The sequence below is a fragment of the Aquarana catesbeiana genome, linkage group LG01 (assembly GCF_042186555.1).
Source record: "Aquarana catesbeiana isolate 2022-GZ linkage group LG01, ASM4218655v1, whole genome shotgun sequence".
In the NCBI taxonomy this organism is placed as follows: domain Eukaryota; kingdom Metazoa; phylum Chordata; class Amphibia; order Anura; family Ranidae; genus Aquarana; species Aquarana catesbeiana.
The window spans coordinates 222,890,464-222,917,871 of record NC_133324.1 but is presented as its reverse complement, the minus strand read 5'-3'; the positions used below and the strand labels follow the sequence as shown (position 1 = coordinate 222,917,871).

The window sequence follows — 27,408 nt, the reverse complement described above, 5'->3', positions numbered from 1 at the left end:
GTGCATATTTTTAGCACTGATCACTGTATTAGTCACTGGTCCCCAAAAAGTGTCACTTAGTGTCTGATTTGTCTGCCGCAATGTTGCTGTCCCATTCTAAGTTGCTGATCGCCACCATTACTAGTAAAAAAAAAAAAAAAAAAAAAAAAAGAATTCCATAACTATATCCCATAGTCTGTAGATGCTATAACTTTTGTGCAAAGCAATCAATATACGCTTATCTAAAATTTTTTTTTACCTAAAATATGTAGTAGAATACATATTGACCTAAATTGATGAAGAAATTAGATTTTTTTCCATTTTTTATTGGATATATTTTATAGCAGAAAGTAAGAAATATTGGGGTTTTTTTTTCAAAATTGTCGGCCTTTTTTTATTTATAGCACAAAAAATAAAAACCCCAGAGGTGATCAAATACCACAAAAAGAAAGTTTTATTTGTGGGGAAAAAATACATACATTTTATTTGGGTACAGCATCGCACAACTGCATGATTGTCAGTTAAAATAACGTGCCGTATCCCAAAAAATGTCCTGGTTATGAAGGGGGGTGACCTTCTGGAGGGCAAGTGGTTAAACCGAGAGTACTTCGGTAACTCAGTCAAGTAATTGCCAGACTATTGTTCCTAATTTTTACTGACAGTCTACTTACTGGAATGGTACCAGGTGATTGGAGAAAAGCCAATGTAGCACCAATATTTAAAAATAGCCCAAAATACATCCCTGTGAATTACAGACCAGTTAGCCTAACATCAATAGTGTGCAAGCTCTTGGAGGGGGTGATAAGGGACTATATACAAGATTTTAGTAACGAGAATGGTATCATTAGCAGTAATCAGCATGGATTCATGAAGAATTGTTCTTACCAAACCAATCTATTAACCATCTATGAGGAGGTGAGTTGTCATCTAGATAAAGGAAGGCCTGTAGACATAGTGTATCTGGATTTTGCAAAAGCATTTGGAACAGTTCCCCATAAACGTTTACTGCACAAAATAAGGTCCGTTGGCATGGACCATAGGGTGAGTACATGGATTGAAAACTGGCTACAAGGGCGGGTTCGGAGGGTGGTGATAAATGGGGAGTACTTGGAATGGTCAGAGGTGGGTAGTGGGGTCCCCCAGGGTCCTGTGCTGGGACCAGTCCTATTTATTTTGTTCATAAACGACCTGGAGGATGAGGTAAACAGTTCAATCTCTGTATTTGCAGACGATACTAAGCTAAGCAGGGCAATAACTTCTCTGCAGGATGTGGAAACCTTGCAAAAAGATCTGAACAAATTAATGGGGTGGGCAACTACATGGAAAATGAGGTTTAATGTAGAAAAATGTAAAATAATGCATTTGGGTGGCAAAAATATGAATGCAATTTATACACTGGGGGGGAGAACTTCTGGAGGAATCTAGGATGGAAAAGGACCTGGCGGTCCTAGTAGATGATAGGCTCAGCAATGCCAAGCTACTGCTAACAAAGCAAACAGAATATTGGCATGCATTAAAAGGGGGATCAACTCCAAAGATAAAACGATAATTCTCCCACTCTACAAGACTCTGGTCTGGCCGCACCTAGAGTATGCTGTCCAGTTCTGGGCACCAGTCCTCAGGAAGGATGTACTGGAAATGGAGCGAGTACAAAGAAGGGCAACTGAGCTAATAAAGGGTCTGGAGGATATTAGTTATGAGGAAAGGTTGTGAGCACTGAACTTATTCTCTCTGGAGAAGAGACGCTTGAGAGAGGATATGATTTCAATTTATAAATACCGTACTGGTGACCCCACAATAGAGAAAAAATTAAAATTTTTGCAGAAGGGAGTTTAACAAGACACGTGGCCACTCATTAAAATTAGAAGAAAAGAGGTGTAAGCTTAAACTACGTAGAGGGTTCTTTACTGTAAGAGCGGCAAGGATGTGGAATTCCCTTCCACAGGCAGTGGTCTCAGAAGGGAGCATCGATAGTTTCAAAAAACTATTAGATAAGCACCTGAACGACCGCAACATACAGGAATATTCAATGTAATACTGACATATAATCATACACATAGGTTGGACTTGATGGACTTGTGTCTTTTTTCAACCTCACCCACTATATAAAAACTATGTAATGCTATGTAAAAAACTGTTTCTAGAAAAATGTGGACAGTTTTTTTATTAGGATTAGGAAAGATGTTCAACTTAAAGCTGATTTCCATGTTTTCTGTCGCTTTAAATAGTTTGTTTGGACCAAGCTGGTCCAAACAAACTATTACCTTCAGTAACTGGCTCTAAGCACTATATGTACTGCATGTTGCTTCAGCTACATACAGTGCACAATGCTGGGTTTCTGGCTGTGTGACTTCTGTCTCACACCCTGAACAATGGCAGTGCTCAGCCATTCATAGGCAGCTTTATATTCTGTGAATGAGTACAAAGCTTCTTCTGATTGGCTGAGTCGGAGAGTGTGATGTTATCAGCCTGCCCCTCTTACTCAGCCAATCAGCACTGTATACTGTATGTAGCTGAAGCTACATACAGTGCTTGGAGCCAGTGTAGCACTTAGTGAAGGAAATAGTTTGTTTGCATCAGCTTGGTCCAAACGAACAATTTAAAGTGACAATAAACATTATTATTATTATTATACAGGATTTATATAGCGCCAACAGTTTGCGCAGTGCTTTACAATGTAGGGAGACAATACACCAACAGTACAATTCAAAACAAGAGGGTTAAAGGAGCCCTGCTCCTGCCAGCTTACAATCTAAGAGGGAAAGGCTGGTGAAACAAAAGGTAGGGACTATGAGGGATGAACTGATAAGGGGAGTAGAAGATTTGGTTGTTAGCTGGAGGCAGGATAGGCCTCCCTAAAGAGATGAGTTTTCAGGGCTCGCCTAAAAGTGGACAGTGTAGGAGATAACAGGACAGATTTGGGTAGTGAGTTCCAGAGGATGGGAGAGGCTCTGGAGAAGTCCTGGAGACGAGCATGGGAGGAGGAGACAAGGGAGCTAGAGAGCAGAAGGTCTTGGGAGGAGCGAAGAGGACGGTTTGGGAAATATTTGGAGATAAGATTGGTAATGTAGCTCGGGGCAGAATTGTGAATGGCTTTGTAAGTTTTTGTTAGTGTTTTGAATTTTATTTGTTGGGCAATGGGAAGCCAGTGGAAGGATCAGCAGAGAGGAGTGGTGGACACTGAGCGGTTGGTAAGGTGGATGAGTCTGGCAGCGGCATTCATGATAGACTGAAGAGGGGATAGCTTGTGGAGAGGTATGCCAATGAGGAGGGATCTACAATAGTCAAGGCGAGAGATAACAAGGGAGTGAATAAGTTGCTTAGTGGTCTCAACGTTGAGAAAGGGGCGTATTTTGGAGATGTTTCGGAGGTGAACTCTGTATGATTCGGATAGTGATTGGAATTGGGGCTGAAAGGACAGGTCAGATTCTAGGATTACACCTACTGTAGGTAAAAGGAGAGCAAGGAGAGCCAGGAGAGAGCAGAGTTTTGAAGGCCAAGAGAGAGGAGTTTTTTGAGGAGGAGGGGCTGGTCAACAGCAGTGGCGGCTGGTGCTCAAAATTTTTGGGGGGGGCGCAAACAAACTGAAAAATTCTGAAAAAAAAACATCAAATGAAGCCACTGTGCCATCAAATGCAGCCACTGTGCCCATCAAATGCAGCCACTGTGCCCCATAAAATGAAGCCACTGTGCCATCAAATGCAGCCACTGTGCCATCAAATGCAGCCACTGTGCCCATCAAATGCAGCCACTGTGCCCATCATATGCAGCGCCTGTGCCCATCATAGGCAGCTTGTGCCCATCATATGTAGCCTGTGTGCCCATCATATGCAGCCTGTGTGACCATCATATGTAGCCTGTGTGACCATCATATGTAGCCGGTGTGCCCATCATATGTAGCCTGTGTGCCCATCATATGCAGCCTGTGTGCCCATCATATGTAGCCTGTGTGCCCATCATATGCAACCTGTGTGCCCATCATATGCAACCTGTGTGCCCATCATATGTAGCCTGTGTGTCCATCATATGCAGCCTGTGTGCCCATCATATGCAGCCTGTGTGCCCATCATATGTAGCCTGTGTGCCCATCATATGCAGCCTGTGTGCCCATCATATGCAGCCTCTGTGACCCATCATATGTAGCCTGTTTGCATCATATGTAGCCTGTGCGCCCATTATATGTAGCCTGTGTGCCCATCATATGCAGCCTGTGTGCCCATCATATGTAGCCTCTGTGACCCCCCTGCTTGCCATCTGACCGACACACACGCTGTGGGACATGCAGCGGGTGATGGCGGCGTGCTCCTGTGTCCTCCATGGCTCTCTGTCCTCCCGGTCTTCCGTTTCATTAGGCGTCTAATCAGGACGCCAGTGCCTTCAGTCAATCAGGTGACAGGTATTAGATCCACACCTTCTGATTGGCTGAGAAGTGGCTCAGTGTTAGCGAAGCAAATATTAATTTGCTTTGCTAACCCACCTGAGTGAACTGCGAGCAAATGCTTTGTGCTCGCAGTTCACCTTTTTGGAAGCCTATTAAAGCCTATGGCTCTAATCAGGTGCATCAAAAAGCCCCCCCCCCCAGTGCTATAATTGAGGTGCCCAGCGACCGAAAAGGGGCCAGTTGCCTGAATAGGGGGTGTCTACAGTGGCCATAGATAGATTCATGCATTGCATGAATTTATCCATTCTACACAAAGGGGCGGTGGCTGGAGAGAGGGGGCGGCGCCCGAGCGCCTTTATGGATGCACCGCCACTGGTCAACAGTACCAAAGGCTGCAGAGAGGTCAGGTAGTATGAGTGTAGAGTAGTGGCCATTGGCAGTTTCAGTGGAGTGTAGCAAGCGAAAGCCAGACTGTAAGGGGTCAAGAAGGTTGTTGTCAGTGAGGTAGGAGCTAAGATGGTTGTAGACTAAAACCTCATACACACGGTATGATTGTTGGCAGGGGATTGTCTGTTGACAGACTGTTGTCCTAAAATCTTACCGTTAGTACGCACCTTTTGACAATTGTTGTCCAATTTTCGGCCAACAAATGTTGGATGACAAGCTAGTATATTTTCGGCGGACAACGGCTTGACGTCAGATTTTCATATGGTCAGTACACAAATCCGGCACACAAAAGTCGAAAGTACAAACATGCATGCTCGGAATCAATGCTCACCAAACATGAAATTAGCAGAAGGGGCCCAAAGAGTGGCGCTCAAGAGCTGAAATTCCTCGTAGTACGTCACTACATTTGTGTTTGTGGCACGACAATTGTGTACCGTTAGTATGCAAGACAAGATCCTGGCACATGCCCTTTTGACAAAAATAAGTAGAGAAGAGACAATGAGGACTGGAGGACAGAGTATTAATGAGGGTGACAAAGTAGGTTTGTTTGGCAGCATGAAGGGAGGAATTGTATTTTAAGAAGGCAGATTTATATTGGGTGAATGCATGCTAGGAGTTGGTTTTACGCCACACTCGCTCCAGTGCTCGGCTATGTCTCTTAAGCTTTGTGGTGTTGTCGGTCTGCCAAGGTTGTAATAGTCGGGGCTGACATTTTGTGTAGTGAGAGGAGCAAGTGAGTCCAGTGAGGATGAAAGTGAACTGTTGTAGATACAGGTGGCCAGGTCGGGGCAAGACAGGGGTGAGATTTTGTCATGGAGGTGGTTAGTTGCAGAGTAGAAACGAGAAAGAATAAAGTGGCGAAGGTTTCTGCGGATAACTGTTTTCTGCTTCATGGGACAGGTGATTAGAGACAAGCACATTGTGAAAGTGATGAGGTTGTGGTCAGAGGGAGGAAAGGGTGTGTTTGGTGAGGTTGTAGGGGGTGCAAAAATAGGAGAAAACAAAGTTGACGGTATTACCATCAGAGTGAGTGGGGGACTGTGTCCATTGTGTAAGGTCAAAGGATGAGGTTAAGTTGTAAAGTTGGGATGCAGCTGGGCTGTTAACATTGGCGGGGATGTTGAAATCACCAAGGATAATAGTGGGTATTGCAGAAGAGAGAAAGTAGGGTACCCAGGCAGAGAAGTCATCAAGGAAACGTGACACTGGCCCAGGAGGCAGATAGATCACTGCAATCCTTAGAGAAATTGGAGAAAACAGATGAATACAATGTGTCTCAAAAGAAGAGAAAGATAGAGAAGGAGGGGTAGACAGGACTTGAAAGGTGCTCAGTGGGGATAGAAGCAAACCAGCTCCACCTCCTTTCCATCCACTGGGTCTGGGTGAGAGAGTCCAGTGGAGGCCTCCATGGGAGAAGGCTGCGTGCGAGGCAGAATCTGACTCTTGAAGCCATGTTTCCATGATTGCAAGAAGGTTAGGGGAGTGGGAGACAAAAAAGTCATGGACAGAAGTGAGCTTATTGCAGACAGAGTGGCCATTCCAGAGGGCACATGAGAAGGGGAGGGTGGGTTTTTGGAGCAGGGGGAACGAGATAAGATTGAGAACAATGCGGCTAATGCTGGAGGAGGGCGGGAGGCGGGTGTTGGGGTGAGATACTGGAGGACCGGGATTATTGGAGGTATCTCCAGCGGTTAGCAGAAGGAGGGTGAGAAAAGTAACATAGGAGTGGGATGTGTATGAGTGTACATGCTTCCCTGTCCTTGTGTGTGGGTCAGCAGGTGTTACTTTAAATCAGCTTTAAAGTGTTACTCCACTTTTGTTGAGAAAAATGCAATCCACTCTATTTTAACAAACTTTGTAGCGGATTCCTACGTGTTTCTGTTCTTAAGAAAAAGCTGTTAGTTCCTTCCTGAATGGGAGAGTCTGTGTTCATTATAACCACCTGGTGCACTTTAATTGTTCTAATGAGGAAAGTTGCATTGTTGACATTCCTTTAGAAGTAATTAACCTTTAGGAAGTAACCCACCAGAAGTGAAATTCCAATTATATAGGAAGCCTAAAATGTTAACGGTATCTTAGTGCAGACATCTGAGAAAATTAATGAGCAAAATCAGACAAGCAGGAAACAACAACAGTGTACAGAATGCCTCCAGTTTGCCATTGAATTTTTTTGACAGTTTTAGAAAATGACAGTGAATTCCAACTGAAATAGGTCATTTTAATAATAGCAATACATTATAAAATCACTAGTGCAGCAATTTCTTTTTTTTTTTTTTCCTTGTCAAAAGAAGTTTATTGAGTATACAATGTTATAAAGATACATAAAGTAAGTTTACAAGGATCTATAAAGTAAGCTCATTGTTTTACAGTAGGGTTTATATAGGTAAATATCATGAAATTTCAAATATTAAACATTGGGTTCACGTAAACCTAAATTAAAGATATATATAATTTCCTTAGTTACTTTTGTAGGTATTTAAATGATTTATACCTACTATACATATTGTTTACAAGTAGAGTGTATATAGGTCAAATAAATTCTGATAATGAGCTTTAATCGTAAGGTGGAGAAAAGGAAAGAGAAAGAAGAAAAAGGGTTGAAAGGTAGAGGTATGGTCCACAAGGTTGTCCCGTTCGTCAGTTTATTATTCTTTTTAGTTCTCTTTGAAGCCTTAGAATGGGTGTCTCTGTAAGTCATTTAATCTGTTACCATGGCAACAGGACAGAGTCATTGAAATTTGACAGGAACTGTTGTTTTATCCAAGGATGCCAAAGTTTTTCAAATTTTGGAATTTGATTTTGATCGATGGCTACCATCTTAGCATGGGACATTGTATTATTCATTCTGTGAATTGTTTCTACTAGTACCAATGTAGGAGATTTCCATGCCTTGGCCACTGTTTGTTTTGCAGCCGTTATTAGTTGGATCATAAGTTTGAATTGAGAGAGTGTTAACCATTCCGGTTTTAGATTAAGTAAAGTTAAATATGGATCTGGTTGTATTATTTTTTTAAATATTTTAGATGCAATCACGAAGACTTCCTTCCAGAAGGTTTGGATTACTGGGCACGTCCACCATATGTGTAAATATGTGCCTATTTCTGGGCATCCTCGAAAACAAAGAGTTGAGGTATTAGGTGAATATTTTGCCACTCTAGCGGGTACAAGGTACCAGCGAGTTAGGACTTTATAATTTGTCTCCAGTGCCAAGATGTTGGGTGAAGATGACTTAGATGTGAGCCATATATTAGACCAGTCCGTGTCTTCTAAAGTTCGTCCCAGGTCCTCCTCCCACCTCTGAACGTAAGAGGGTCTATTAAGATTTGCTACTCCATATAATTGATTATAAAGTGATGAAATTGTACCTTTAGCAAATGGATCTTTTGTACAGATTGATTCAAAAATGGATAATTGGGATAATGGTGTATCCCCCTTTAGGAATGGTGTATAGAAATTTTTGATTTGGAGATATCTAAATATCTCAGAGTTTGGTAGATCATATTTTTCTCTAAGCGATGGGAATGAAAGGAATGATTTAGATGCTATGAAGTCATTTAGTGTCTGAATGCCTGATGTTGTCCAAGCTTTAAAAGAATTTGGGTAGATCCATGCCGGATAAAAGGCCGGATTTCTGATAAAACAAAGGAGAGGATTGTGTGGAGATTGTAACTGATATTTGGTTTTTAGTTTATCCCAGAGAGATAAGAAGTGTTTAGTTATGGGATTATGAATTTTAAAGCGGTCTTTAGGATCAAGCCATAATAAATTTGATATTAATAGAGGGTCATTTTCTGAAGCCTCTATAAATACCCATAATGGGGTTTCCTGTTTTGCATGGTATTTGGACAGACTGGCCAAATGTGCTGCTCTGTAGTAGTTAGTAAAATTAGGGTATCCCAGGCCTCCTTTATTTTTGGGAAGATGTAGTGTGTGTATAGGTATACGTGGTTTAGAAGAGCCCCATATAAACGAAGTTGCTCTTTTTTGTACTATTCTCAAAAAATAGGAAGGAATTGGAATAGGGAGGACTCTGAATAGATAAAGCAATTTGGGTAGAATAGTCATTTTGATTGCATTAATCTTCCCTATCCAAGATAAAGGAAGTTGTGACCATTGTTTTATTAGATTTGTGATCTGTCTTAATACAGGAGGATAATTGGTTGAGAATAAGTCAGAATGAGATGCTGTTAAATGAATTCCAAGATATGGGATTGATTTTTCTGCCCATGTGAATGGGAGTGCAGCCCTAGCCGGGATCAATTCCATGTTTGTGAGTGAAATATTAAGCACTAGGCATTTCTTAGGATTAATCATAAGGCCGGATAGGGCTGCAAATCCATCAAGAGCTGGTATTAAGTTAGGACCAGAGACCTGTGGTGATGATAGAAAAAGTAATATATCGTCTGCAAATATACATAATTTGTGTGTAATACCTCCTACTTCAATGCCAGTTATAGTTTGGTTTGTTCTGATGTATTGGGCCATGGGTTCGAGTATAAGGGCAAATAATAAGGGAGATAGTGGGCAACCCTGTCGGGTACCTCTTTCGATATTAAAGGCTTCAGATTTGTATCCAGCATATTTTATATAGGCTTTGGGTTTATTATATAATGCTTTGATCCATGTTAAAAAGTGGGGTCCAAAACCCCATTTTTGTAATGAATATTGCATATATTGCCAGGATACTGTGTCAAATGCCCTCTTAATATCGAGAGATAGAAAACATAAAGGGATTTTCCGTTTTTTAGCAATATGTGCCAATAACACTGCCCTGCGTATATTATCGCCTGCCTGTCTATTTGGCATGAAGCCTACTTGATCTCTATGTATTAATTTTCCTATAATGCTATTGAGGCGTTTTGCTATTATTTTTGCTAATAATTTAATATCGAGGTTTAACAGAGAGATAGGCCGATAATTCACACAGGAAGTATCATCAGAAAGGGGTTTTGGGATCATACAAACAATTGCCATTAGTGTTTCTTGCCGAAAAGAATGTCCATCTAGAAGTTTGTTAAAAGTTTCAGTGAGAATGGGAGAGAGTATTTCTGAGAATGTTTTATAGTATAAAGCCGAGTAGCCGTCTGGGCCTGGTCTTTTGTTAAGTTTTAGGTCTTTTATGGCGTTAGCAACTTCATCTATAGTTATAGGCTTATCCAAACTGCTTTTTTGATTCTGAGATAACTCAGGTAAGGTTATTTTTGAGAAGAAGGATTCAGCTTCTGTAGGATTAAATTCATTGTTTGTCTTGTATAAAGTTGCGAGATGTGAGTGAAATTTATGGACTATTTTAACTGGATTACAAGTGTAAACATTTTTTGATAATTTCAAACGTATTGGTTTGAAAGATTTGTTAGTTGAATTTAATGCCCGAGCCAAATATGTACCTGGTTTGTTTGTATTCATGTAGAAATTGTGTTTGGAGCGTTTGAGGGATTTATCAACTGACTCAGTGAGAAATAGATCGTATTCCAATCTAGATTTTTCCAGATCAGATTTTGTACTCTGAGATGGATTATCTTGAAATGATATGTAGGCTGCATTAAAATTGAGTTCTAGTTTTTTTGCTAGATTTTTGCGTTCCCGTTTAAATAGTGCCATTTGTCTTTGTATTGTACCACGCAAGACAGGCTTATGAGCTTCCCACAGTGTTATTGGGGAGATGTCTGTTGTATTATTAATTGATATGTATTCCTTTAAAGCTTGTTCAATGGCCATCTGATGTAGTGGGTGTTTGAGCATTATGTCCGGTAAGTACCACGTTGGGTCATGCGCTTTTGGTATGGCTGAGGCTATAGTAGTGTATACTGCATTATGGTCAGACCACGGAATCGGAATTATATCTGATGCAATAATTTCTGGTATCATTCCTATTGTTAGAAAAATATGATCTATTCTGGTGAAGGTTTGATGAGGGTGCGAGAAATAAGTGAATTTCTTTTTCATTGGGTTACTTTCTCTCCATGAATCTACCAGATTGTATTTGGAAAGAAGTTGAGAAAAAGGTAATCTAGAGGTTATTTTGGATGGTGTAAAAGGTGATTTATCTAGAAATGGGAGGAGGACCTGGTTCGAATCCCCACACATTATCACTGTTCCTATTTTGTGTGTATTAATCACTTGTAATATATGTGAGAGGAATGGTGTAGGTTGTTTGTTAGGAGCGTAGTAGGAAATCACTGTGATTGCTGTATCCATTATATAACCCATGAGTATCAGGTATCTACCTTCTGGATCTTTAATTTCTGATGATAAGGTGAATGGTGTGGATCGGTGAAATGCAATTAGAGTTCCCCTTTGCTTGGTACAGGCAGAAGCCGTGTAAATTTGTTGATAAAAAGGAGAAATATATTTTGGAGTAGAATCTTTGGTGAAGTGTGTTTCTTGGAGGCATACTATGTGAGCCTTCTTGTTATGGAAAGTACGGAAGGCTTTGGTCCTTTTTTGAGGGACATTTATTCCCTGAACATTCAGGGAAAGTATATTCAGTGGTGCCATGGCAATAGATCAAATAGTTTTGACTTACTTTTTGTTATGCAGAGCTGACTGCGCAGATCAACCTGTGTGGACTGAAGAGATGAATAGATAGAAAAGAAACCAGTGAATTCTGGAGTAAAGAGTAAACAAAAAACATATGAGATTAGATGATACATTGTATAAATTATTTTTTGCAAGTAATCACAATTTACCCGTGAAAGAGAATAAATATCTCTCTCAGGGGAATAAGTGCCTTCGTCACACTCTCACATAATATGGTTGGGAGAATGAGGAGGGCTAATGGGGGTACACGGATCTTCCGCTTACAGGAGAGAAGTGCTATGTCAAAAGACATCAAAATGATGTTTCATTAATTGGAGTGCAGAATATAGTTTTTGTTGAAATTATTTATTCCAGGGTGGTTGTATATGGTTAGTCTTGCCCTAGGCTAAATAATTCAGTTAGAAAGGTACTGTTAATAACTTTGGTATTGATGAAGATAGTTTGAATTATTTTGGGATTTTAACCCTTTTAGAGTAAACAATTACATATTTTATTCATATGTAACTGTTTAGATATGTTAACTCATAAAATTGAGGTTGTATTGCTTCAGATTAGAATAAACAAAAACATAATTCTAGGAACTAGTTAGGTAATAATATATTTGTTTTAAGAAAAGAAAGAAAAAGCTTCCATTACTTCTGGATTATTGAACATATTTGTCCTAAAAAGTAATAAATCTATTGTTATTACCTAATAATATATAACTGAACAAGAATTTCCTTATTTCACTTATATATTCTAAGGCTATATGAATCAGAAGTAATAAGAAATATAACTGGAATGTAACATGATCCCACACAGTGTGTGACTATCAGAATGCAGTTACATTCAGTTATAAATATAGTTTTTTTATAGAGAACCATCTCTTAGTATAATAAATGAAGAGATATCAGGAATTAGGATGTCAGTCCATTGAATCTTCTTGGTCCATGGATGATGTGGCATAACGGCCTCTTTTGTGAGAATGATGATTCCCATTTTGTTCTGAAATTTTCTGGGTGCTGCCTGAAGGTGAAGATGACGCCATTCTTCTGGGTGTGGGAGTGTTGCTGCTTGTGGGTTCTGTCAGATTTAATTTTAAAAGGGTTTGTTGTAGTTCATCTGCTGATCTGCTTCTGTAAATTGTACCTTGGTAGTTAAATCTGACTGAAAAGGGGAAGCCCCATTGATACATAATGTTGTGGCGTTGCAGTTCCATTAGTTGGGGTTTCATGGATCGTCTTTTAGTAATAGTAAGTTGGGATAGGTCAGCAAAAATTTGATAATTGTGTCCTTGAAAATTAAGTTCATTTTTTTCTCTTGCAGCAATTAGTATTTGTTCTTTCGTTCTGTAATAATGAAATTTTGTGATTATATCACGTGGGGGTCCATCTTTCTTTTTGGCTGTGAGGGCTCTGTGTACTCTGTCCAGTTCTAAACGTTCAATAGGGATATCTGGCTTTAGTTCTTGTAATAGAGCAGTAATAGTAGATTGCAGGTCTGTCACAGTTTCAGGTATTCCCCTTATGCGCAAGTTTGAACGTCTGGCTCTATTTTCGTAATCTTCGAGCTTAGTTTGAAGTATTAAATTCTCTTTTTTTAATTGTTCCAATTCTGTTATATTTTCTTGGGTTGTAATTTCAATTTCATCCATTTTTATTTCTAAGGCTGCGGTGCGGTTTCCCAGCTCTCTTATTTCTTTGGTTAGGCTTTTTGTTATTTGGTCTGAGGTTTGTTTTAAAGCCTTATGAAGCATCTTTTCAAATTGTAATAATATTACTGGGGATACTGAGGAGACTTGTGGAGAAGTTTGTGAGAGGATTTGTTCTGTATCTGACTCAAATGGAGAGTCTTGCTGTGACATTTTCTGTCTGTGAGAGCGCCCTGATGCTGTATCTTGTGAGGTGACTGGAGCTGCTTCAGCTGCAGTGAGTGCCTGTGAGCTCTTTGTGAGGTGATTTTTATTTCTGCCACGGCTTCCTCCCAGTACCATATTTCCTGCTCAAACTTTCACAGTTTGTTCCCTGGGGCAAAAATGTTCAAATGGATACCTTTTGAGCCTGCAGGCTCCGCTTTGTCCTTCTCTTCTCTCCTCAGCGGTGTGGAGCTCTAACAATGCATGTCTGCTCTGCTAGGCTCCGCCTCCTGCCCTCCACTAGTGCAGCAATTTCATAAGCTTTATTATTTTTAAGTGGAATTCCCCTTTAAATTTTAAACTAAATGTGCACACCATCTTTGGAATTGGACACCACACCATCAATGGAAGTGCACACCAGAAAAACCACCAAGTTCCCAAAATGTCAGAAAGACTTTAGATCTGCCTCCTCCTAGGTAGCAGAGGTGGGTGTGGAAATGTCATAATTTTACACATTATCAGCCCATTAAATGTGTAATCGAGCATAGCTGACACAAAAAAGGAAAACCAAACCATTGCTGCTCCATGTAAGGCATTTCTTCAGCCAACAAATGCAAACAATAAAAATTATAATGACACAGAGATTCAAAGAATATATATAAAAAATGTATATGTAAAAAAATATATACAGTATGTCAAAAAATCCCAAAGATGACAACCAGCTGAGCCCGAAAACATAAAAAACTGATTAAAAACCAAAAATGAAACAAAAAGTGACAAATCTATCCAAACTAACAGGATCAATTAAAATCAACACTTTATTAGTATCCATAAACAGACAAAAAGGAGACAATATGCCCTACTACAATCCTCGTGTCTCAGATATTAGGTATAAGAAGATGGAAAATATAAACCGCAGTGATTTGACCTGGTGTCACCTGATTCTAAATGAGATATCTCTCAGCAGCCACTTAATACAAAAAAATATATAAATGTGGATGAGTAAATAATCATTATATATCAACCATTAACCCATCAAAGCGGCGCTATTCTCAGTCCTAAATGGTGACCGATAAATCAAAAAGTCTTTGTAAAATGCAGGCAAAACAAATGCAGGCAGGAAAATTCCAGCAAAGACACAAAGGCTAGGGCTTAATCTGGAGTCTCTTAAACGTATATAGTAGATCTGAGTGCACCTTTCACCATCTGTTAGGTCACGCTCTTTGAAAAAGTCTCAATGACGAAACTAGTCAGAGCTTGATACCACGGCAACCGTTATCACGTGAAAACATGTGTAGCGGGACACATTTTTGGTGTAATTTAATGTGTGTTATATCTTAGCATCTGGCGCCATCTAGTGGCCAAAATATGAAAGGACTGCATCTTTATTTTCTATCATTTAAGAAGTTGACATGGAAGTGTTTTGTTTGTTTACATTTGGACATTAACTTGACCTACCCATGATGCCCATTAACTCCCATGAACATTGGGAGAACTTAACTGCATTGTAGGAAGACTATAAAAGGGCTTGGCGCGGCCATCTTAGGTCTCTTGGACACGCATGGCCAGCCTGGGAGGATCTGTGTGAGGTCTCCAGCGCAGCGCGGCCTACCTCCACGGAAGAGCGATCCGAGCAGCGATACTGCGACACACCTGTGAGCTGGGCTGACGACGGATGGGAAGGAGCCAGAGAAGCTTGTCAGAGCCATCTGAGAGTGTCGGAGCGTCCCGTTGTGTGGAGCGGAGCAGCGCAGCAGTGTCGGCCGGCCGGAGACAGAACTCAGTACATCAGAACGGAGTCTTCTGACAACACTGTCCTGGTTGGGTCAGAGGGCTGTTGCCCAAAAAGCTTTTTGATGCACTTTTACACATCCGTCTGTACAAGACAGACTTGCTGGGACTCATAGTCCCACAAGCGGAGCCAAGAGGATTAGATTGAGTTAATATTAGGCTTTGGGCCTGTACCTCATTGAGAGATTTAGTACTGAGTCACTGACACCAAAGATAGTTATAGTGCTGTGGCACCAGAACTTTGCTTCTATCTTTCAGCCTACTTTGATCAGGAGTCATTAACCCTTGGATTACAAACTTTCTTTATTTTTGCTAGCAGAAGACAGAAGAAAAAAAGGACTGTTTAGTAAAATACAAGGCCTTGTGTTCCTTTACCATATTAAGGGTAATGTGATACTAAATATGGGAGCTCTCTAATACTGCACTATACTTTATCAAGTTAATCTCTGATTTGGTATAGTTATAGAATAGGATAGTGCTCATAGTGAGAACAATTCACTCTGACGGTTATCCTATTTACTTTAATACATTACTCACAAATTATTTCAGACTCTTTATATCTGTGTAATATATTTGTAAGATAAAGTTCAGTTGACTGTCAGACTATGTTGGTCTGACAGTACAACCATTGTAGTGTTTACCCTTTAAAGCAATTACAGTAAACAAGGTTCTTATTCAAGTACAACTGTGTGAGTGTTGTTTTCCTCTGCATCATCCCGCAAGTGGAGGCCAAGGTAAAGACAAACAGGTATATCACATTGTGTACTGTGAACTTGTCTTTAAGGTTTTGTCTTGACTGCACACTATTACACCACAGCTGTGCAAGGGGGACCGAGGTATTCAAAGGGGAAATAAAGCAGAGTACAGGCCCAAATGAATTCCAGCAGCTCCTTTGGGGGTCAGTGCTACACATGAATGGGATGTCACCCATCATTATGAAAAACAACCTGCAATTCTCTGTTTCCCTTTCCCCCTTCCTTGTCCACCCCCTACCTTTCCCCCTCTTTTTTCCTTTTTCCTCCCTCAACCCCCCCCCACACACACACACACACTCCTTCGCTCTTTGGGATTTATATTTATATATTTTATAAATATTATTTGAATCTCCATGTCGTGTCGTGGTCCCAACTGAGCTTGATTACATATTTAATGAGCTGATGATGCATAAAACATGGCTTGGGAAGAGGCAGAGCTGAAGCCTTTCTGACATTCTGTGAACCGGCCAGCTTTCGGGTGTGCGCTTCCATTTCTCTTCTTCCCGAGTGTGTGACTAGGTAGGACGGCCCCTTGGGAAGTTAGCATCTAGCAGGGTTGAAATCACTAGGTGACTTTTATGAAGTTTGGAGCGGCGTTTTAGGCATATTAGGTCACATTAAAATACTATTGTAGATTGATCAACAGAGATCTGAAAAATAGTGTGAATACTGATTTACTACTTTACTTTACTTTACTTTACAAGTATGAAGATTATAAATTCTGACTTTACAATGTACGTATTTACTAAGTGCACATATACATAAATTACCATACCTTATAGGTACAAAGATAATCCTGATAAATCCTAAATATAGTATAGGAGGATGCCTAGCAAAACTTGAAGCATTACACAGGTCACACTGCACATACAACCAAAGAACAGGTCGAATTCTAGTGGTTGTTTTCAAGAAATCTTTGTGAATTGATCAATATTAGCTGATGGCTTGTAGGGCCATTTCAGATGATATATCTGAACCATGATATCAATATAATGTATATTTTGAGGTATCCCCCACAACATAGAGCCAGACTTGTAGAAACACAGGTATATCAAAACTAGTTCTGAATTTGGATAATCTATAATGGCATAATGCAATAGGCAACAGGAACTATATAGCAGTGAGATACCTTTGCTCATTCCTTTCCTATGGAAAGAGATCCCAGTTTATATGCAATACAATTCTCTTTGATTATCTAATCTCTAAAATTATAGCCTTTAAGCCTTTAAGGAATGTGTGGGTTGAATAAGCATAAGCAGCTTTTACTTTACAGAGTGCCCTTGCCTTTAGTCACACTTTGTGTAAAGGAGGCCATTGTTTAAAACGTAACTTCATACAAACTGAAACTGCTTCTAAATTTATGTATCCAGAGTCAGGCAAGCACATTCCAATCAGATCTTTTTGCTAATTTTATTGTGTGTGTGTGTGTGTGTATGCGTATATATATATATATTTTATATATATATATATATATATATATATATATATATATATATTAAAATGTACATGTGAGAAGTATGAGTAGACGAATAAGCATGCATGTTACAGGGCTTAAAGTACACCTGTAATTATGTCATTATGTAGGCTGTCATTGCTAGCCTCAGCGTTTAATTTCAGCTCTGGGCATCAAAAAACAAAAATTCCCTTACAGTGGGGCCTTCCTGCACTGCAAGGATTAAATGCATGTTAACTTTAGGAATTGAGGAACAAGCTGTCTACCTTAAACCTTGATATGGCAGCCTTCTTCCACCCTGTGTGACCAGTCCCTCCGTAGCCTCCTCTCTAAGGTGCTCCAGCCAGCAGATTCATGCTGGCATCATCACATATCATGCAGGATTAATAGTGCCTACCTACATCCTGGAGAAGTGAAGGGCGCTGGCAGCAAGAAATAAGGTAAGTATTACATCTTTTTCCTCTACCCCCTAGACTTAACAAATTTTTGTAATTCTCGTAAATTCAGCTTTCACAATGTTGGTTTGTTGGCTGAGATGCTAATCTAATGGCTCTGAGCCAGAGATGAAACAAATTATCTTAAAAAGGTTGTACCTGTTTATCTGCAGCCTTTCTCCTCTACAGCTGCCTACAACACACAGAACAAAGGCTATTTCTCAACTCTAGAATGCAGGGGGAGGGGTTATGTCACATACCGTACAGTGTAGTAGAATTTCATATTAACCAATATATTTTATGTTATTCATATTTATTTGCATATGTTTTATTGATAATATAATTAATATTCATATTATTATTATTATATAGTAGTGGTGTTATCAATATTATTATTCAATAGTAAAGCAATAGTTATTAATCTTTATTAATGTATACTATGTTATTCCATAAATATAGAAAGTCTTAATTTTTAAATGTTCAACTTTAGATGACCTCTCTGCTCCTTTTTGATATTTTTTTAAGTTTCTGGGTGAAAGTGTATTAGGATACTTCGTAGTTTTTAAATTCACTAATTAGATGAAGAGAAATACTTTGACAGCAGTTGAACTACAGCCTGATAAGATAACATTGAATAAAAACACTGATGTGTATGTATGTATTGATAATTAGACAATATTGAATAAAGTAGTTAGCTTTGTGTATGTATGTGTATGTATGTATGTATATATATATATATATATATATATATATATATATATATATATAAAATGTAAATGATACAGTACTTTTTTGTGAAATCAGTATATGAATATATACACATAGGATTATATAGTGAAAAACAATGCCGTGTACACACGATAGGATTTTCTGACAACAAAACCGTGGATTTTTTTCCGAAGGATGTTGGCTCAAACTTTTCTTGCATACACACGGTCACACAAATGTTGTTGGAAATTCCAAACATCAAGAACGTGGTGACGTACAACACGTACGATGAGCTGAGAAGAATGAAGTTCAATAGCCAGTGTGGCTCTTCCGCTTGATTCCGAGCATGCGTGGACTTTTGTGCATTGGAATTGTGTACACACACTCGGAATTTCTGACAACAAGTCTTGTTGTCAGAAAAAATTGAGAACCTGCTCTCAAACATTTGTTGGCGGAAATCCGGACAACAAATGTTCTATGGAACATACAGACGGTCGGACTTTCCGACAACAAGCTCACATCCAACATTTGTTGTTGGAAAATCCTACCATGTGTACGGCCCATTAGACGTATAACACATAAGGTGGGGTTATTGCAAGTTCTCCCAAAGTCGTAAATCTGATATCTTTGCCTTGGTAAAGTCTTATCAGGACAAGGAGGGTTTGATTTAACATGACTGGGTGCCATATTGTCTCTATACAAGTATTTTAAAGGGTAAAGCCATAGACAAAAACAGTTATAAATAATTTTAATAAACATGTAGGAATTCTGGGAATGAATACGTGTGTCTGGTTGTATGACAAGTGTCAGATTTATAGTTAGTTACATTGACGTAGATCTTAGCAACCAATCATGTTGTTCCTAATATGCTTGCATTGTAAGAAACTGTATAAATTAGACCTGCATCTTGTAATACTTTGAACATAAACCTGTATGTTCCCAGCTGTTAATAAACCTGCATCACTGAGGTCCTGCCTGGTTCGATATGTAATTATTCTACTTCAACAGCACAGGGCTGGGTGTAATCTAAGACTGGAGTGGAGGGAAAGCACACCCCCTCTACATAGTCGCATAGCGAAACATGCACAGCTGAGGCCATCAATCACCTTCTGTGTGCTGGTAGGGGGGCGGGGCCATCTTCTGAGATTCTGTGATTTCGGATAACCTGTCAAAAGTGACTCACACAAATAGCAGAGGGAAGAGAGAGGAGACATAAATCACACACATTGCTGTGGATTGAGGCAAGTGCACATTATAGAAGGATATGCTTTGTTCATTTTTAATTTTAAAGATTTACAACCACTTTAAAACAATAGTATCTGAGGTTATCATCAGGAATAAAGATTAAGTTAACCGGTTCCCGTCCGGCCGCCGCAGTTATACTGCAGCAGAATAGCCCCGCTGGGCGAGCCGTCGTAGCTGTACGTCGGCCCTTTAAGACGCTGTAAAAGGGACGTGCGCGCCTGCAGTGTGTGCCACAGAGTTGATGCGAGTGCCCAGCGGGCGCGATGACCGCCAGGCACTTGCGATCGTTTGTGACAGAGCGAGAACCGGGATCTGTGTGTGTAAACACACAAATCCCCATTCTCTCAGGGGAGAGGGTAGAGGAAATATGGTGTGTTCATACTAAGTTTGTACACCGATCTCTCTCCTCCCCTAGTGAGTCCAATCCCCCCCCAGTTAGAACACACCTAGGGAACACAGTTAACCCCTTGATCGCCCCCTAGTGTTAACCCCTTCCCTGCCAGTGACATTTATACAGTAATCAGTGCATTTTTATAGCACTGATCGCTGTATAATTGTCAATGGTCCCAAAAATGTGTCAAAAGTGTCCAATTTGTCCGCCGCAATATCGCAGTCCCAATAAAAATCGCAGATCACAGCCATTACTAGTAAAACAAATAATAATAATAAAAATGCCATAAATCTATTCCCTATTTTGCACAAACCAATCAATATACGCTTATTGCAATTTTTTTACCAAAAATATGTAGAAGAATACATATCGGCCTAAACTGAGGAAAAAAATTGTTTTTTTTAAAAATTGGGGATTTTTATTATAGCAAAAAGTAAAAGATATTGTGTTTCTTTCAAAATCGTCGCTCTTCTTTTGTTTATAGCACAAAAAATAGAAACTTCAGAGGTGATCAAATACCACCAAAAGAAAGCTCTATTTGTGGGGAAAAAAAGGATGTCAGTTTTGTTTGGGTGCAACATCGCACGACCGCGCAATTGTCAGTTAAATCAACGCAGTGAGGTATCGCAAAAATTGGCCTGGTCATTGAGCAGCCAAATCTTCCGGGGCTGAAGTGGTTAAAGACTGCTGATTGCTTTGACTGTTTCCCTGCTACCCTAGTAAAATACCTGCTTGTAGTCCTCCTCATCCCTGCTCTGCCAGCCCAAACACAATTGTTTGCAAAGCCTAATGTACTGTAACCATTTGTTACTGTTATTCTAAGCTGACCAGCATGAAGGCATTCAGCCGCTTGTACACCAGTGGACCGATCGGGTCCGCCTGTCCGTTTTTCAGACGGACCCGATTGGACCGCCTATTATTCTCTATGGGGTGGCGGATATCAGCGGACATGTGTCCGCTGATACCCGTCCGCGTCCGATCCAATAAAATCTGCTAAAAGCAGATGAATGGGGATACATTCGCCATCTGTCCAGTAGATCAGATCGGATTACAGTTGAATGGAAATTGGATGGATCGGATTACAATTGGATGGAAAAGCAGGGGATTCACTTGGACGGATCTGCTCCGTTTGAAAGAGGCGTTCTACTTGTACGTTCCACTGCCCTCTGGTTCTCTTAATGTAAGACCTTATGTTGTAACAAATCACAGGTGACATTCAGATGACTTTCCCAGTCATTGAACTTGTACATAAATCTAAGGCCTCATGTACACTGCTGCTGGTAAACAGATGTTTAGGAACAGTTAGGCATTTTTTCAGCAGCCCCTGAACTCTCCTCTGTGTTATCCTATCAGTACATGTACACAGGGCCATTTATATTCGTTTCTAGGCAGTTGAGTTTAGAAGCATTTTTTGGAAAGCAAAAAAATGCGTTCAGGACGAACGTTCAGAGGCATTTGAAATGTCAAACACCTGTAGAAGCTTGTAGAAATTCTTGACAAGAAAAAAAAAAAAAAAAGGCTTCTAAATGCAAACGCGCCATGTAAATGTGGCGAAATGGACGTTTTTAAACGTCGGTTACTATCTGTCAAGTTCAATAGTTTAGGAGAGGTTGCAAAGCGTCCCGTGTACGTTAAGCCTTAGGGGGATTTTGGATTAGATATTTTTAACAAAGTTGTTTTGGTCAGTGCGTTCACTTAGCTTTTTTCCCTTGCCAATGACATTATAAACTGCATCATCTGACTTTCTTGAAATGAAATCATTTATTTGTACCACTAACTTGGCTATGTACATAGAGGTTGTGGGTTGTACTTTGCTGTTATATTTATAATTAGCCACCAAATAGATATCATGATTTTATTTAACAGATATTTACTTATAGAGGCCCCAGTGATCAGCAAATACTGGGTTACCTGCAAGCAAAGACCAAAATGATACCTTGTCTTTGAATTCATGAGATGTTATGTAATGGTTCTGGTTTTCCTCATTTGCCAACTTGTGAATTTTCAGTTATACACAGGCAGTCATAAAGTGAGCATCCGCTGCTGGGTTATGAAAGCCCAATATGTTCTGCACCGCTATATCCTTAAGGGATGCTTTACATAGCTTCTTTCCAGTTATAAAAGTTGGGAAAACTAAAAGCCTGACATCCGGCTTGAGAGGATGAGAGTTAAAGTGGTTGTATACCCCCATGCGGAAGTTGTACCTATAGGTAAGCCTGCGTAGGGCCTGCAAGCTGCGTGGGGCCCCCAAGACCCAGCATCCCCCCCCTGCACCCCTGGCTGGCCGTTTAGTGCAGTGGGGAGAGGTGGGAGGAGGTGGGAGGAGGCGATCGGCAGCTCTATGGTGCCTGTGTGGGCGGTGGGATCTCCCTGGGGCTTGTAGTACTCTCTTGAGTGTCAGTGTATACAGTGGAGAGGAGAAGGGAGGGGCCTCTGACCCGGGCAGGTATCAGTTTCACTTTCACTCTGCTTGAACACTGTTGCTGATGCCCAGGTCAGAGGCCCCTCCCCTCTCCGCTGTATACATTCAGAGATAGAACTACTAGCCCCAGGGAGATCCCCCTGTCTGTGGACACCATAGAGCTGCCGATCGCCGCCTCCCACCTCCACCAGCCAGGTACAGGGGAACCTCTGCAAGGGGGGAGTCAGCTGTTTGGGGACCCTGATGTAAGAGGGGAGGCTTTCTGGGGACACTAATGTAAGGAAGGGGCCCTCTGTGGACACTGATGTAAGAGGGGGGCCTCTGGGGACACTAATGTAAGAGGGGAGCTCTCTGGGGACACTAGTGTAAGGACGGGGCCCTCTGGGGACCCTGGTGTAAGGGGGGCTCTCTGGGGACCCTGGTGTAAGGGGGGGCTCTCTGGGGACCCTGTGTAAGGAGGGGCTCTCTGGGGACACTAATGTAAGGGGCAGCTCTCTGGGGATCCTGGTGTAAGGGGAGGCTCTCTGGGGACCCTGGTGTAAGGGGGGCTCTCTGGGGACCCTGGTGTAAGGGGGGGCTCTCTGGGGACCCTGGTGTAAGGGGGGGCTCTCTGGGGACATTGGTGTAAGGGGAGGCTCTCTGGGGACCCTGATGTAAGGGGAGGCTCTCTGGGGACCCTGATGTAGGGGGACACTGCCTGGGGACCCAGATGTAAGTAGGGAAGCTCTCTGGGGACCCTGATGTAAGGAGGGGCTCTCTGGAGACCCTGGTGTAAGGGGAGCTCTATTGGGACCCTGGTGTAAGGAGGGGGGCTCTCTGGGGACCCTGGTATAAGTGGAGGCTCTCTGGGGACCCTGGTGTAAGTGGAGGCTCTCTGGGGACCCTGATGTAAGGGGAGGCTCTCTGGGGACCCTGATGTAGGGGGAAACTCTCTGGGGACCCTGATGTAAGCAGGGAGGCTCTCTGGGGACACTGATGTAAGGTATGCTCTCTGGGGACCCTGATGTAAGGGGAGGCTCTCTGGGGACCCTGATGTAAGGGGGGGCTCTCTGGGGACCCTAATGTAGGGGGAGGCTCTCTGGGGACCCTGATGTAGGGGTAGACTCTCTGGGGACCCTGATGTAAGTAGGGAGGCTCTCTGGGGACCCTGATGTAAGGAGGGACTCTCTGAGGACACTGATGTAAGGGGGGCTCTCTGGGGACCCTGATGTAAGGGGAGGCTCTCTGGGGACCCTAATGTAGGGGGAGGCTCTCTGGGGACCCTGATGTAGGGGAAGACTCTCTGGTTACCCTGATGTAAGTAGGGAGGCTCTCTGGGGACCCTGATGTAAGGAGGGGCTCTCTGAGGACACTGATGTAAGGGGGGCTATTTGGGGACCTTGATGTAAGGGAAGGCTCTCTGGGGACCCTGATGTAAGGGGAGGCTCTCTGGGGACCCTGATGTAAGGGGAGGCTCTCTGGGGACCCTAATGTAGGGGGAGGCTCTCTGAGGACCCTGATGTAGGGGGAGACACTCTGAGGAGATTGATTTAATGGGGGCTCTCTGTGGACCCTGATGTAAGGAGGGGCTCTCTGGGGACCCTGATGTAAGGGGAGGCTCTCTGGGGACCCTGATGTATAGGGAGGCTCTCTAGGGAGGGAGAATTGTATTGGGAGCACTGAAGTGTCAGGTGTGACTGTGTGGCAATGGCAAATGGTTTACATAGCTCACGGCATCACGGATCAGGTAGAGGGCCCCTTAGCAGAATTTTGCTTAGGGCCCCAGGGAGGTCAGGATCGGCACTGCTGCCATCCAACATTTGTTGGCGGAAAGTTGGACAACAATTGTCTGATGGAGTGTACTAACGGTCAGATTTTAGGCCAACAGTCTGTCACACAATTCCCTGCCGAAAATCCGATCATGTGTACGAGGCTTAACCCTCACTTCCTGACCAGTTAAGGATGTCAGACCAAATAGGCAGCATTTAAATCTTCATAGAGGTTTTGCCCTTCCCACTTTTTCCAAAAGAAAAAGAAAAGAAGAAGGTTCTAGTTGTAGTTGGGTTTAGTTATTTAAAGCAATATTAAACCAAAAAGCAAACATTTATTATATATTTATTTTATTGCAGCTTACCAATTCTTAGATGTGATGGCTGCATTTGTTTTGTTTTTTAGGCTTTCTTTCTTCTATTTTCACCTGGTGGTCCAGCCAGTAAGTCTGTTTTTATTTTCCAAAAAGAACAAACTCTCCAGTAGAATGTATCATTTACAGGGATGAGGCAAACCATGTATCGCTGAGGGGTGATTGCAATGATCACATTGTATTTATTTATGTAAGCTCTGTATCACAAAAGGAAAAAAAAACTGTTTGCTGTAGCTTCTTATAGAGCAGGGGTGTCCGAACTTTTTTCAAAGAGGGCCAGATTTGATGAAGTGAATATGTGTGAGGGCCGACCATTTTGCCTGACATTCTTTGAACCATTAAAATTCGGTCTAAGTGTATTCGTTCGAGCACTAATACACTGCCCAACAAGAATTCTCTTGCCTTTGTCGCGCTCGTTCCCGACACACAAACGAATGCTCTGCTCTTTAGGGGTACCATTAATTCTCAGTGCAATTCAAAAAAAAAAAAAAAGGTCGGGGACTTCTTTCCCTGCATTTTTGCGGGTAGGGAAGCCCATTGAAATGAATGGGCTGCCTTACATGTAGCACGCAGCCACACAGATGTGAACCAAGGGCTTGTTCACATGTCAGGTTGGAGGGGCAGTAAAACCACATGATTAAGCTGTTTTTACCACCCCCAACTTCTCCCCCTTTAGCTGCAGAGGGAGCAGCTGGGGGTGTACACTACACATGCTGTGGCTGCAGCTGGAGGTATACCCAGACTGAATGGGGCTGCACTGCAACTATCCCGCAACTGTGTGCATTGCATGGTTGCAGTATAGTGATGCTGCATTTACGGGCTTAAAACAGGTGGTGAGGAGGCAACATAATGCCTCTTTACCGCCTGTCAAATGCCTCTGAAAAGCGATCTGTGCATGGATTGCTTTTCAGAGGAGCAGCAGTCCTGGCTGCTATCACAAACAAGCCCTACAAAAGCAGTTCTGATGGTACAGGAAATGGGGGGGGCAGATTAAAAGTAACATACACGCATACATACACACAGACACATGCACACACATGCAGACACATACACACACCCACAGACAAATGCACACACATACATACAGACACATGCACACACAGACACATGCACACAAATACAGACACATGCATACACACACACATACAGACAGACACATGCACACACACATACAGACACGTGCACACACACACACAGACACATGCACACACACACAGACACATGCACACACACATACAGACACATGCACACACAACACATACAGACACATGCACACACACATACATATATGCAGACACATGCACACACACACACACACACACACATACAGACATACATACAGACACATGCATACACACATACATACAGACACATGCATACACACATACATACAGACATACATACAGACACATGCACACACACACACACACATACAGAGACATGCACACACATACAGAGGCATGCACACACACATACAGACATACATACAGACACATGCACACACACACACACATACAGACACATGCACACACACATACAGACATACATACAGACACATGCACACACACATACATACAGACACATGCACACACACATACATACAGACACATGCACACACACACACATACAGACACATGCACACACACATACATACAGACACATGCACACACACACACATACAGACACATGCACACACACACATACATACAGACACATGCACACGCATACAGACACATGCACACACACATACATACAGACACATGCGCATACAGACACACGCACACACATACAGACACACGCACACACATACATACAGACACATGCACACACACATACATACAGACACATGCGCATACAGACACAAGCACACACATACAGACACACACACACACATACATACAGACACACGCACACACATACAGACACACACACGCACACACATACATACAGACACATGCACATACACACACACACACATACATACATACAGACACATGCACACACATACAGACACATGCACACACACACACATACAGACAGACACACATGCACACACACACACATACAGACAGACACACATACACACACACACATACAGACAGACACACATGCACACACACACACATACAGACAGACACACATACACACACACACATACAGACAGACACACATACACACACACACATACAGACAGACACACATGCACACACACACACATACAGACAGACACACATGCACACACACACACACATACAGACAGACACACATACACACACACACATACAGACAGACACACATGCACACACATACAGACAGACACACATGCACACACACACACATACAGACAGACACACATGCACAGACACATGAATAAAGCCCTTTTAAAACTAATCTAGCTTCTAGCACAGTACTGTACCTTTCCAGCTTCCTCATTCAGCGGGTACTGCACTGTAGGGGGAAGCAGAGAGCACAGCACACTCCCCTGCACTTTTCTTTCACTTTTGAGGCTGACGGAGCTTCTCACAGTGCCGATGTACAGTTCGGCAGGGGATCGGGCTCATCTGACAGCCCTGATCTTGCGGCACACTGGCTGAGAAAGGCTGGTTTAGATAACCAGGCAGGTCGTTCAAAACCGGACCGCGGGCCGGACTTTGGACATGCCTGTTATAGAGTGTCAGTTTTAGTTTGCTTTCAATTTGTTAGTGTATCTGAATCTGCTAGTGCATCTAACACTATCCTCCCACCAGGCTGACAATGTTACTGTTCAAAATTGTACCCTGTGCTCTTTCATCCAGAGTGTAGGCACTCTATTACAGAAGGTGTGTTACTGGTCAGGTCACCAGGTGAAAGCAGAGGGGGTAAAAAAGCCTAAAAAAAAAAAAAAGAAAATGAATGCAGCCACCACT

The 27,408-nt window shown here is 41.8% G+C and overlaps 1 protein-coding gene across 3 annotated transcripts in view; it reads right to left on the bottom strand.

Moving 5' to 3' along the window:
• The window catches only part of P2RX6 (purinergic receptor P2X 6), a 76,732-nt gene that overhangs the window by 28,144 nt on the left and 21,180 nt on the right, over positions 1-27,408 (bottom strand). The window lies entirely within an intron of this gene.